Genomic DNA, 13,869 nt, shown 5'->3' on the forward strand with positions numbered 1-13,869 from the left:
CATTTTGAAAGTGTTTTTTAAGACAGAAAAATCTAAATAATCAAGACCACCATTTTCATATGAACTAGGGCTGCGCGATATTGAAAAAAAATTGCAATATGCGATACCCTTGTTAAAAAAATGTGATATTCGTACATATGCGATACAATATTGCTTAAAGTGGTGTAAAATCTATTTCTTATTTTTTTTAAATGTTATTTTTTTAAGTGTTTAAAATTGTTAATTTTATATTTATTATATGTTTGATATGACATTGACTTACGTGTGTAAAATTAATAAAAATTATATTTAAAAATATTAAAAAGTAATGTCACAAATCAGGAAAATGTAATTTTAAACATAAATGTAAACATACAAAAAAAAAAAATATTAATAATATCGACACTAATTTTATATCATTATAACTTTTAACTTCCTTAAGTACTTCTTCATATACCACAACAAAAACTTTAGTTTGAAGAAAGAAAGTTCAAAGAGATTAAAGGATTAAAGTGAACAGTCAGGAAAAAGAAACTAAGAAAAAGAAGATAAAATAAACAGTAGTATTCAGGTAGAGAAATGTAATGAATAAGTGTGAAGTAACACTGCATTGTGTTCACTGTATGAATTAAATTGAAATGAAATCTTTGTCAGAGCTGTTTTGTTGTTTGATTAACATTAGTGACACTATTCATGTCTCTTTAAAACCGACCGCACGGATCCAGTGTTTTGATTTCTTTCTCAATGCTGTGTTTACATTCATTAAAAACATAACTGACTGTGTTTACGAGAAAGATCGTCGAGACATAATTCTGTGTGTTTTATGTTCAAACATGAGGGAGATGTGAAAGACGAGACACCAAAGAGTTGTTTTCTGAAACTTACTGCACTTAATAACTCTTTTTACCGTTCGAGCACTTCTCTGCTAACTGTGTTAGAGATACCTTCAGTACACAAGCTTTAAGAGATAAACCCTCTGTAACCAAATATTAAATCTGCTCTTTTCTGATCACAGGATTAATATTTAGTGAGATTCTGTCCTGTTCACTTCTAGAAATAGACAAAACTAAACAGATCGAGCATCCTTTACGAGAATATTACAAATAGATTTGTCTTCAAGACAAAACAATTCACATTTTTTTGTAAATTCAAGCAAAGACCTGAGGCACTTTTTTTTAAATAAAATCTAAAAACAAGTCCTCGATGATGAACCGATTCAGATTCAGAGAGAGATGAGCACCGTTTCTGTTACTCTTGCGCTTTACAGAATACCCTTCATTAATAACACTAAATAAAGCATTACAGTAACACAGTTGGTAATAATTCATTTCTAAGCTTTATACACAATTCTCAGGAGTAGTTGTATCGATCTAAACACATTAAATGATTTAAAATCACACAACCTTTTCTTCAGCCGAATCACAGACGCGGGAGCGCGCGCAAGCCTCATGACGTCACACCGCCAGAGCAAAATAAAAGTCCTGTTCGTGAAATTAATTGAATGAACTGCAGAGCTGACAAAAGACCAAAACTTATATTTACTTCCAAATTACAGGACTGGAAAGAAATTAAGAATATTTCAAACTCATGGAGATTTTGTAGAACAAAATTTAATTTGTGGCTGCAGAGAGCCAGTGTATTAATCTTATTCCCTTTCAGTTTCTCCAAAAATATAAAGCCAATTAATCAAAGTTCAGCTTTATTTGGTTAAAGTGAATTTCATTAAAGTACTGAGACTGTACATTGATGGTGGTTTTGACCCGTCTGAATGGTCAAATCTTTCATTAAAATGGTTAAAATAAATTTTCTTCTAAACATTAATGAAATCATAAATGTGATTTATATTTCCCCAGACTAACTTTATCAAAATTGGCAGTATATAATTTGTGCTAAAATTATAATGTAAACAAGTTAACTGTTAAGATCTCAGATTTCAAATGATTGGAAATTGATTTAAAAACATCACTTTCATGAAAAACAGAAACACACTGAAAATTAACAACAAGGATTGGATGGAAAGAATAATATGGCCTGACTTTGATCTTTTTCCACTGGTAATGTTCTTTTACATGAAGGAGCGTTTGCAGTCATGGCCTAATGGTTAAAATCTCAGACCTGTAACCACAAGGTCATGGGTTCGAGTCTCAGTATGAGTTTTTGAGTTGTCGGTAGGTGGTTACTGATTTAACAAGCCGTTGGGTAGAATTTCATCTAGTAGATACGACTGCTGGAAGAGACTGAGTTCTGTTACTTTAGCCGCTGCACTGTTTATAATATTTGACTCCTTTAGTCCATCTCTAATCACCAGATGCAGTGAATGAACAAAGCACTGCAAGCTCTGTTTCTGACAGCTGGAGTGAATCAGCTCAATATCAGCAAATGTGTGCTTCTTGTAGTTCCTCCAAATCTTCAGCGCCATCAGCCTCATTTATGTTCAGGAAAGAAACCGTGAAGCCCTTTTTCTATATTCGCTGCATTATCACACACAATATAATCTATTTTATGTTTAATGCCAGAACAGTCACAGATTAATTCAAATGTCTCCCGTGTGTGATTCAGAGAATCTGTCGCAGCTCAGAAGAACTGACTCCAGTCTTGGACATTTCTTCTCTTCTAGGGTCATGTGATGTGCTGTTACTCTCCCAGGAAGCCCCTCATGGTCCTGACGGTCCAAATGTCTACAGTAACAGACACAAACTCAGTCTTCTCCAGACTACTTTTGATTGTAGCCTCTTAATATTTGTCAGGTCATGAAGGCATCTGTCCAAACTGGTGCTACTAACTGGACTGTATTTACTGTCCACTACTGACATGAAGGTCCTGAAGTGAGGGTCGTCCACGAAGGACAGAGGCAGGTTACAGGAAATGATCAGATCCTGTACAACAGCTTTTGTTACGTTCTTCTGCGTGGGATGACTTTGGCTGTGATATATTTGGATACCCGTGCTGCTCAAGAACGAGTCGATGCTGCTCTGCGCAGCTGATCCTGTGCTGGCTGCTGTTGCTTGGTGAATTCAGAGAACTTGGAATAAACAAGATTTGCATTTAAAGTCAGCATGAAATCAAAATTGAAAATTATTTTATTTAATGGAATACTGTAGTGTTTATTATAAATATTTTATCCATGCACTTCATTACTTTTTAAAATTCATGTTCCCTAGTAATCTTTAATCAGTAATGTTGACCTCCCCTCCCCCTCAAAACGGCTCATCTTCTCTTCCGGTCAGGAGATATGGGGCGAGGGAGAGCTAGTGACGTGAGGGATAAACACTGCATTCAGATCTGCCTCCATTTTGTTAGCAACACCCCAACTTCCAAGATCCAATCAATTCCCAAAGGACGAATTTAAGTCCCGCCCTCTCATTTCAGGTTCTGTCTCAATTTTGTTGGCGTCACAGTAGAGAAAAAAGACAATCTCTCTCTGCTCGGGAGCTCTGGACTGTGTGTCATCTGAAGGCAGGCAGTCCAGAGCACACAGGTTTCTGTTGAAGATGTGGCCTGTAATACAGACAGTGCCCTCTGCATGTGAGGACAGTGTGCTGAATGCAGGAGTGGCAAGCTGCTGGGAATGCATAACTTTTGTAACATCCCAGAAGAAGATAAACGAATTAAGCTCACCTGGTATGCATGGAAAACAACAGGAGGGCTGCCAAATAAGGTCCAGATGAGCTGCACACTAGGTGATGTGATTAATTTTAAATAAGGTTCTTGAGAAGGAATGACGGTCCTGGATTAGTGTACATCTTACCTGTGATGGAAGATAAATCTTGGGTGACACCTGACTAGGCATGGGCCGGTATGAGATTTTGATGGTATGATAACCTTAAGCAAAAATATCATGGTATTGTTGTTACAGCTCTGAAATGTGTTATTTTTAAATGACTGGGTAAAAATATCTTTCTTTTTTTTTTTTTTTTCCCATATTTTGTTTTTGAGCAACATACAGAATATTAGAAACAGTAGAATTTGTTTATTTTTTCTTTTGATTTATTTCCTAAATAGAAAAAAGACTGACATCTTTATTTAACCTAAATCTGTAATTACAGTTATTTAATTTTAGTTATATAATTCACATACATACCATTTATATCATTTCATATCATTTAGTTATATAATAATAATCATACATATAATTTGATTTATTAATAACCCAATTTTAATCAAAAACAGAATGTTCTGAGTTTGAGTCTTCTGCTTCGGGTATTTTGAGTAAAGTTAAAGAGGCCCTTGGACAAGAAGACTCACTGATCCTGACTGATGGCCAATGAAAGGAAATCCTGGATCCTGAAGGAACCAGAGGTATAATTAACATTTTGTATTTCTTATTATAGCAGCATTTTCACTGCCTCAAGAACACAACATATAAATACAGCATACTTTGTTTTAAATGCTTCATAATCATGTTAGAAATTATTCCAAATCTTTTGTTTTATAAATTATTTACTATACAGGATCAGCATACTGGAAGCAGAATGCACGGAAAGTATTTGCTGTGCCGCAGGAAGAATTCCTGCAGCTACGAGAAAGTAAGAGGAGGAGACTGAGGTACAGAAACTGCTGCATTTCATTATTAATTAAATTCATTACAATTTAAATCACATTTGTATGGATTGTCAACTAAATTTGCTAGATATTCAGTATTTTCTTAAAAGTATATTTGAGAATTCAGGTCCTAGTGCAGATGCACAGCATCACTTGGGCTCAGTTGGGGCCACTAAATTCAGATGGGTTGATAAATCAGGACCTGTTTTAATTACTCTATTTATTACAACAATTACTTTTGCTTAACTTGAGACTTTAATTTATAATGATCAAAGTATAGTTAAATGATTGTATCTGCTTACTTTCACTGTGAATACACTATCTGTTGAAAACAAATGTAATAATTTTTGCCTTGTATGATTTAAATGTTTTCCAGTCGAAGAGAAGATACTGGCCTCCAAGAGGTTGTGTTGACAGCCCAGGGACTGCAAGCAGTGTGCACAATGATGAAAGAGCTAATGGAATTTGCCAATTCCAATCGGAGGACGACAGTATCCCTTACAGATGCAGAAACCACAGCTGTCAGAGATGCTTTTGCGTGTATAATCTGCAAAGGTTTGTATAATTTTATATTTTATTCTTCAAAATAATATTTTAAAATATTATTAAATTGTGTAAAATCCTCAAGCAGTGACTGAACCTACCATTTTATGTAATAAGAAAAAAATATATAATTTGTTTGTGCTAATCTAAACTTTATGAATACAACTGATTTACCACTTTCCACAAAGACAACAGTGTTCCACAAATGTATCAAATAGTTCTCAAATACTGTAACTGTAGTATTTAAAACTGTTTTCTGAATCAAATTTGCAGGTGCAATGAACGAGCCCATAGTTTCATCATGCTGCCAAAGCCTTATTGGCTGCAGGATTTGCATTGAGGAATGGCAAACAAATTCTCCCTCCTGCCCAAAATGCCGTGCTGGTGATTCTGGCAACAACATACAAAGACTCATGGGCCTATCATACTCAAAGACTCATGGGCCTATCTGATGCATTGGCTGCACTCAGAAACATACTCTTGGATTAATACTATGTACTAGTATTATCAAACGTTGCACAATTGCGTTTTACTGTTGTTTCTTTTGTCCTTCATCTCAAGATATGCAGTTCTAGTGCACAGTTAGATGTGCATCATTCCATTTGGTTATTTCATTTTGTTTTGCATCCAATCTGTGTATTGTATTATCCAATACAATTTTACACAACTGTTTTTTTTGTTGCAAAATACAAACTGAAGCAAAATGTTTAATATATTTATGTCTTTGTATTGAAGGGTTTGAACAAGAAATTTTAAATACAACAGAGCTCTTGGCAAAAAATAGACTTGTCTGTTTATTCAACTGAGATTTGGGCATGGTGGCAGCTAAATTCAATTCAATTCAATTCAAGTTTATTTGTATAGCGCTTTTTACGATACAAATCATTACAAAGCAACTTTACAGAAAATTAAGTTTCTACAATATTTAGTAGTAGCTTATCAGTGGTGACTGTCAGTTCATGTGCATATAGCAGAAATGTTCAGAAAAATCAATAAAATCAATAAAAAAGACGTAAACAAACAGACGATTAACACTATTAACAGCAATTATGCAATCAAACTAAACGCATACATAAATACATGCATACATAAATTTAATCCATTATTTGTATACCCAGGCTGATTTTATAGACTTCACAGTAGAAGTCTACTACATGCCTAATTAATACTGCCTAATTAAGACTTCACTCTTTAAAAAAAAAAATAGAGAATTGATGTCACTTTTCATACATATCTTTGGGTTACATTTATAAGGTAAAGCAATGCATCCTGAAAAAGGCTATATTCACTGTTCACTGCTTGATTGAAAAAGTAGAGAGATGTCTGGATACTTTTCTACAAAGTCCTGCTCTGCATGACATCTGTCCTCCTCAGAGGAAAAGGGGTCCGTTCCAAAGGTAGACATCCAAGTCAGCGACGATCCCAACTCCTGCGTCATATTTGCCACAACAGAGGCATTGGGCAGCAGCTCATCCGAAATTTTTGATGGACATCCACTTGCTGCAAGTTCATTGGGTATTCCACGGCCTAAAACAATTAAGCATGGTAAACAGCAGCTATCAAAGTGAATGTGCCGTGATTTTAAAGTGCCTATTCAGAAAAACATTTTAAAGTCCTCAGAGCATACCTGGGATCCTATGAGCATCCCATGCCTGCACTACTCTATTTAGTCCAATTTGGCTTAACTGACATGCCAGGTTTGAAGTGCAGAATTTAGTCATACTGTCCTCCATGTTGATGACTTCTTGGTCTAGCAGGTGCACCAGGGCCTGTTTCAATGGGTAGTTCACCCGATTGTTCACTTCAGGCCTAATCCTTTCAACTCTAAGATTCTGAAAAACAATGTTTCATATTATATGAAACACAATGGAGAACTTATGAACTAATAAGGAAAATAAATTGCCAGTTTGAAATGCACATATGTATTATTAATTACATATTTTTATATTGGTTGTAGTAGCCTTATAACTGTTATCAGCATTGCAAAAACCTCACCATTGTTAAAGCTGTTTGGAGGTATGGTTGTCTGCTGAGGTTGTGTCTGTGTCTTGACAGCTTCTCTTGGGACTAAAATTCCCTACCATGGTCAACCCTGAGCTGGTCCCACATGCCATAGTTAACTACAGCAGATCTGAAATAAAAAGATGTAAATTTGTTGTATGTGCACATGACAATTCTGAGAAATGCAAAGACAATTTTTAGCATTTTTTTATGTTGATAGCAATGCATATTCACTGGGTAACATTTCAGTATGGCAAACACATAGTCACTATTAACTATGACTTTTGACTCCTAATTTACTGCTTATTAATAGTTAGTAAGGTAGTTGTTAAGTTTAGGTATGGGGTAGGATTAAGGGATGTAGAATATGATCATGCAGAATAAGGCATTAATATGTGCTTTATAAGTACTAATAAACAGCCAATATGCAAACTAATAAGCAACTAGTTAAAAGTAAGAATTGGTCCCCATATTGAAATGTTACCATTCACTGCTTGTTACTTCCTCTGAACATGCTCACCTGTAAACTGCTTCATAAATTACGAGGTTGTTTTTCACTGGCATTGTAGCATTGGCAATAATTTTGCTGCTGTAGCCATCAACTGCCAAAACTTGCATTACACCGAACATCACAAGCTTCTCATTTTGATCAAGGTGTAGTTTGTGGCCCATATATTCGGCATGATATGGGACTGGTTAAGATTACGTGCATCCTAAACAAGGGGGAAACATTTGATTATTGCAGGCTTACATCTTGAACCCATAGCTCATGTATTTACAGAATGTTTTTTGCTACAAGATAATTCTTATAAATGCTGGTTATATTTAATTAAGTTCCACCGCAAATACTACGAAGGAAATTTGAAGTAATCATATTTCACTAACATTCTTTTCTTGCAGGGTTAACATTTAAATGTTTTTGGAATGCTTCTGATAACAAAATGTTTTAGGACTTATGCCACAGTTTGTATGGTGAAGAAAGTTAACGAAAGGAAACAAAACTAGATTCATATATATATACTTGGATCTCATGACCATGATTTGTGGAACAAGTAATCAAGATTTTTTCTGTCTAGTAATAGAGGAGGGTGATTGTGATGCCACTTTATCATGCTTATTATTATTGTTTAATACAGAGCACAAATGTAGCAAAACTTACCTGCCATCGCAATTCGTGGTATGGCTGATGAACTTCTCTCAGCAATTTTCCGACTCGACTTTCTCCTGCATGCACTCCCAGTGAAGATAGATAGCCAGTCATGAACTTGCGGCCATACGATGGCCCCGTCTGTTAAGAAATTATAACCATGAGATAATGTTTGAGTGATAAGATTATTGTATCCATGACAACCAAAAACTGAGAAGCAAAATATTTAAAAAGTATACAACAACGGGACATTTGACTGTACATAACATTTTTGGCATAACTCGATAGCCTACTGCTTGAAATCATAATCGAAACCGGCCTACAGTAAATACATGAAACCTTAAATAAAATGGTTATTGAGCTACAATAGGCTACAATAAAAAGAGCAGCGACAGCAAATAAAAATGAACATAAAAACTAGTGCCTATACTTACCTTAAATATAGAACATAATTCAACATATCATGTTTTAATAGCTCACTTTAAGCGTTTAATTATTACAAAATAATTGCTAAAAGTAAATAAAATTAAAAGAAAAAACATCTACAGTTAATTGTTTCGAATGCAAAGCTGCCTGTTTCATGAAGGACCAACTTAGCTGTGTTTGTCTTGTCCTAAAAACACTGGTCGAACAGTACGAATATAAATAATAATAATAATAAGATAAAGAAGATGAAAAACGTATTTAACTCATAAATAGATCCAGTCATAGCTGCTTCCAGTTCTGTGTCCGATACATGTCTTTTTCGACAAAGGTTTATGTGTTTAAAACAGATTCGTCTAACACTCATTTCAGAGCATCGCTGGACACCCATTTGTTGCAGATAGGTGGAAATCTCTGCATGAGTCTTGCCACTTTCGAATAAGCCTGTAACCAAATGAATGTATTGGTCTAGAGCGGCCATAGTAAGGTAGCCTACTGTATCTGCTACTGTTATGGTGGAACCATATGTGTATTTGTAAATGAATAAGGAAATAACAAGTCCTTTTTCGATTTTCCGAATTTGATTTTTTAATTGAATATGAAAAGAATGAATTATACACGGATTGTCACACATTACATTTCCCAATTAGATTTTTTTACTTTGTTAAATAAACATGCAATTACATATCCCAACCTGTAGATGGCAATTTGCCCTACTGAGACATGGCCACCTGCCAACGCGAGACTTGGAAGTTGGTAGAGAATTCGGCCAGATCTCACGATAAACAATACTGCCGGCGCCATTAGATTTTACCCACTATAGAGGTTTTTTTTGAAGAGCAACGCATGAGCAAAAGCCACAGGAGTAGAAGGACGCATGAGCAACGACGCTGGCAATCAACAGACAGACAACAGAAATAAGGACATTTTTTATTTTTATTTTCTTCTAAGTATCTGTGTTATCTCTTTGACATGTTGCCATTCTACATTTGATATCTTGTAGGGGACCGTGAAATTATAGCAGATAGCAGGGTAGCTAGAGTACACCATTTTGTGGTTATCTCAAAGGCAAGGGATTTTGTTCAAAAGCACTTTGTGTTATGTTGGTTGAAAGTCTCTTCATATCCCGATGACAATCACCAAGATACGTGGTCTAAATGTTTTTATATCGACTGTGGAAGGCATAAAATGTTTGTACCAGTCATATTCCACGGTCAACTTTATGCATTTACATACCTCTAAACACCCTGTAATAAGTGCAATGTGAGAGATTAATAATTCACAGAAATTATTAGATGCAAAGAGTAAAGTCTTTCGGCTTCTGGCAGTTTGTTCCATATAAAAACTGAATGCTTATTCTCCAAATGTAGTTTTGTCACTGGGGACAGAAAGCAGAGCTGAGAGGCCCTGAAACTTTTCACTGCTTTATAAATCTAGTATATTACGTTGAAGTACATGCTTTTTACAGACAGGAAGTCAGTATAAATACCTCAGAACTGGAGTGATGTGATCCACGTTCTTTGATTTAAATGCACTATAAGTTTTATTGCAAATTTTACAGTGAACAAAGCACAGCAATAAATATGCAGAACAAAACACCATATTCAACACACAAAGGAATAAAAGTAGCTATACCAGTTTTCTTGTTGTTATGCACAGTGTTGACTAATTCTGTTTTTGTTTTTTTGTTTTTGTGTGCGTACAATTGTTTAGTACAGATATGGCTCAGTGGAAAAGACTGGCTTAAAATTGAGGGGAAAATTGTTTATATAAAACTGTTATTAACATCATTACAATTGCAAATATACAGTTTATTTGAATTTCAAATCATTTGATGGTAGTAGGCAGACATGTTCTACAGAATAACATTCATACTCAGTTATAATGTTAATTTTATTATCATATTTAACAGTTATGGATCCCAAATACCTAAGAGAATGACGTCGACTGAGAGACAGAGTTGACGTTCTTGCTGCCTTGAGTAGCAGCTTGGATGATTACCCGGAATTTGATGTACAGTTGCAAGGAGATTTATCTGTGGAGGGTCCATCCATGCAAGGGGATGTTTCTAGAGAGGGTTCATCCACACAATAACATTTGTATGAAGAGGGTCTGTCTTCGGAAATAGATGCAGAAGAGGGTCCATCAACTGCGGATGGTTCGGTTGTACAGGATTCAGACTACGGATACAAGGAAAATGCTGATTCTAGTGACTCTAATACAGAGCTTGATTCTTTAGATTCTGATGACACACCATCTTTACGCAAAGATTTGGCTGAATGGGCAACAACAACAGGTCAAACACATGCTGCGTTGAATAAGCTGCTTGGAATCTTGAGAACACATGGACATACTCTTTCAAAAGACAGTAGAACACTGCTAGCAACCCCTTCAGGTTTTGAAATCAAGAATGTATGTGGGGGCCAGTACACATACTATGGTTTGGAGCCAGGAATTCTACATTATCTTTCCCTAAAACCATCATTCACAGGCAGTATAGACATTATCATCAATACAGACGGTCTGCCAATATTCAAGTCCAGTAAAACGCACTTTTGGCCTATTCTTGCCAAATTTGATGAACCTGAGCCTGTTCATAAATATCTTTGTGATTTAATAGCAGAACTGCAGGTGCTTATGCAACAGGGTGTCCAACACAAAACCAATGTGCACAAAGTAACACTGCGAGCATTTGTATGCGATGCTCCAGCAAGAGCTTTTCTAAAGTGCATCAAAAGCCATAATGCCTTGCATGGATGTGAGCGTTGTCTGTCAGTAGCCACATCAGTTGAGGGAAGGGTTGTCCACTTAAATAAAGTGTCTTGTGAGGAAAATCACGGATGACAAATTTAAGCAGTTGCAGTATCCAGACCATCAGAAGGAACATACACCTCTAGTCCAACTGGGAATCAATTGTGCCACATAGTTTCCTCTTGACCACATGCACCTAAGTTTTCTTGGAGCTGTGAAAAGAATACTTACCTTCTTATTGCGATGCCCAGTTATTTGCAGGTTGAAAAAAGGACAGAGTGAACAAATAAGCCAGAAGTTTGTACAACTGAAAGGTTTGATGCCGGCCGAGTTTGCCAGGCAGCCAAGATCTCTGGCCGAACTTGATCACTGGGAAGCAACCAAATTACGGTAATTTCTGCTGTATACAGGACCACTTGTGTTGCAGGATGTTCTGTCTCAGGACCATTTTCATCACTTCCTGTCTTTAACAATTGGAGTGTCTATTCTCTTGGACAATAATGATGCCAGAAGAGGACACTACCTGGATTATTCCCAAAACCTGCTTGAACATTTTGTGGATACCAGTTCTGAACTATATGGAGAAACTTTCCCAACATATAACATCCGCTCCATCAAACACATTGTTGATGATGTTTTTAACTTTAAGTGCTCCTTGAATGAGTTGTCCTGCTTTCCATTTGAGAACCACCTGCAGTCCATAAAAAAACTAACTTTTGAGAAATAGCAGAAATCCAGTCCTTCAAGTCACAAAAAGAATGGCAGAAAAGGCAAACATTTGTATAATTATTGTTTATATTAATTTATTTCTTTATTGTTTTTGATTTCTAACTGAAATCTTTTCTGAGGACCTTTTTGCAACACCGCCTACCTGTAAGCCTAGTAAGTACACTTATTGCAAATACAAACACATAATGGATTCACATTATCTTGACTTTGACATTGCATTAAACTTTAAACCTGCTTGTTATGCAAAGAATGACCTTGTGTACATAGTGTATTATTATAAACCATTAATTTATTGAAATATTTCAAAAGGTACTCAGATGACTCCACTGGATGACACCCACATGTCTTCACCAACAAGTAGGACATAAAATATAAAATGTAGACCTTAGCATCTTATAACAAACTGAAAAGTCAGTTTGATATAAGATGCTTTTCTTTACAGTGTAGTTGACTTTGTATGCTGCACTCAACCACATTTAAATCATTTATCAACTCATCCAATGTCAAGTGTAACATATATTTGGTGAGAAGTCACCGATGAGGTCTTACTGTTTCTGTTTTACTTTTTATTTTTGGCAGTACACCCAAGACATACAGGTGGTGAAACACATTGTTAGCAACATACAATGAGATATGTATTTCATATATAAAGAAATGGATGAAATGCGACAGATTGCTGTACATGATGTCAAAGGTGCTCTTTGGGTACAATGACACTATGAAGCTGTATTGTACTTTATTTGTTTTTCTTTTGTAGGTACTCAACAAACATCACAGCTGCTTCTCTCTCCAATTCTTGAAAAAAGTAAACGAGTATTACAATTAATCAGTGTTCATAAAGTCCTTACAAAGAACTCAACTAAACAAAATAACAAACAACATAACTAAACACCAGTGCAACACCCCAGACACTTTCAGACTAGCCCAGCATTACATATGTTTTTCATATATTGCTGCTGTAAATTTGTCTTTGTATGCAATAGTTTATTACATTTTAATAAATGTTGCTTTACATTATTCTAAAGGCACTCCACAATCTCTGGAGCCCACAAGAATTGAAACACCCAAAAGTAAGATGTGATTCCATTTATTTAAATTTTTGGCCAAATACCTTTGATCCTGTCGATGTCACGATACGCTGCCGGAAGGAACACGGAGCCGAGGATAAACGAGATAAGACTTTATTAATCCAACATAGGGTAAATCCAACATGGAACACTGAGGAAGACACACATATGTGGTTTGTAGACCAGACAAATCTGAACAGAAAGGACAAGGCAATTATAGGAGGGATCTGGAGCAGGAGGAGCCCCGCAGGACCCAGGCCACAGCCATAACGGCCCAAGGTGGAGCCGACGGTGGGAGGATCCATGGAGGAGGAATGGCCGCCGAGTCCAGGGGGTCGACCCACGCCAGGCGGAGCTTGTGGACTGTCGGGCCACATTCTAGGAGCAGGCACCGGAGGACACATTCTAGGAACAGGCACTGGAGCAAGCTCCGGGGCTGAAGCCGACACTGGAGTGAGCACTGGGGATCAGGAGCCCATCCTGGGCTTAACTCGGGAACAGGAGCCCATCCTGAAGTGTGCGAGACAGAGTATGTGAGCGGAGCGACGTGATTTTGTCTGGAGCTAGGAGCGGATTTTTTGAAAGTCGGAGCGTTGAGGTTTTCACTCGCTCCGAGAACGTTCCGTTACCACTCCGTCACGAGCACATATTATGCCAATTCACGCGCGCGGGAGGTTAAAGCATGTT

Source organism: Cyprinus carpio, chromosome A4 (assembly GCF_018340385.1).
Source record: "Cyprinus carpio isolate SPL01 chromosome A4, ASM1834038v1, whole genome shotgun sequence".
In the NCBI taxonomy this organism is placed as follows: Eukaryota; Metazoa; Chordata; class Actinopteri; order Cypriniformes; family Cyprinidae; genus Cyprinus; species Cyprinus carpio.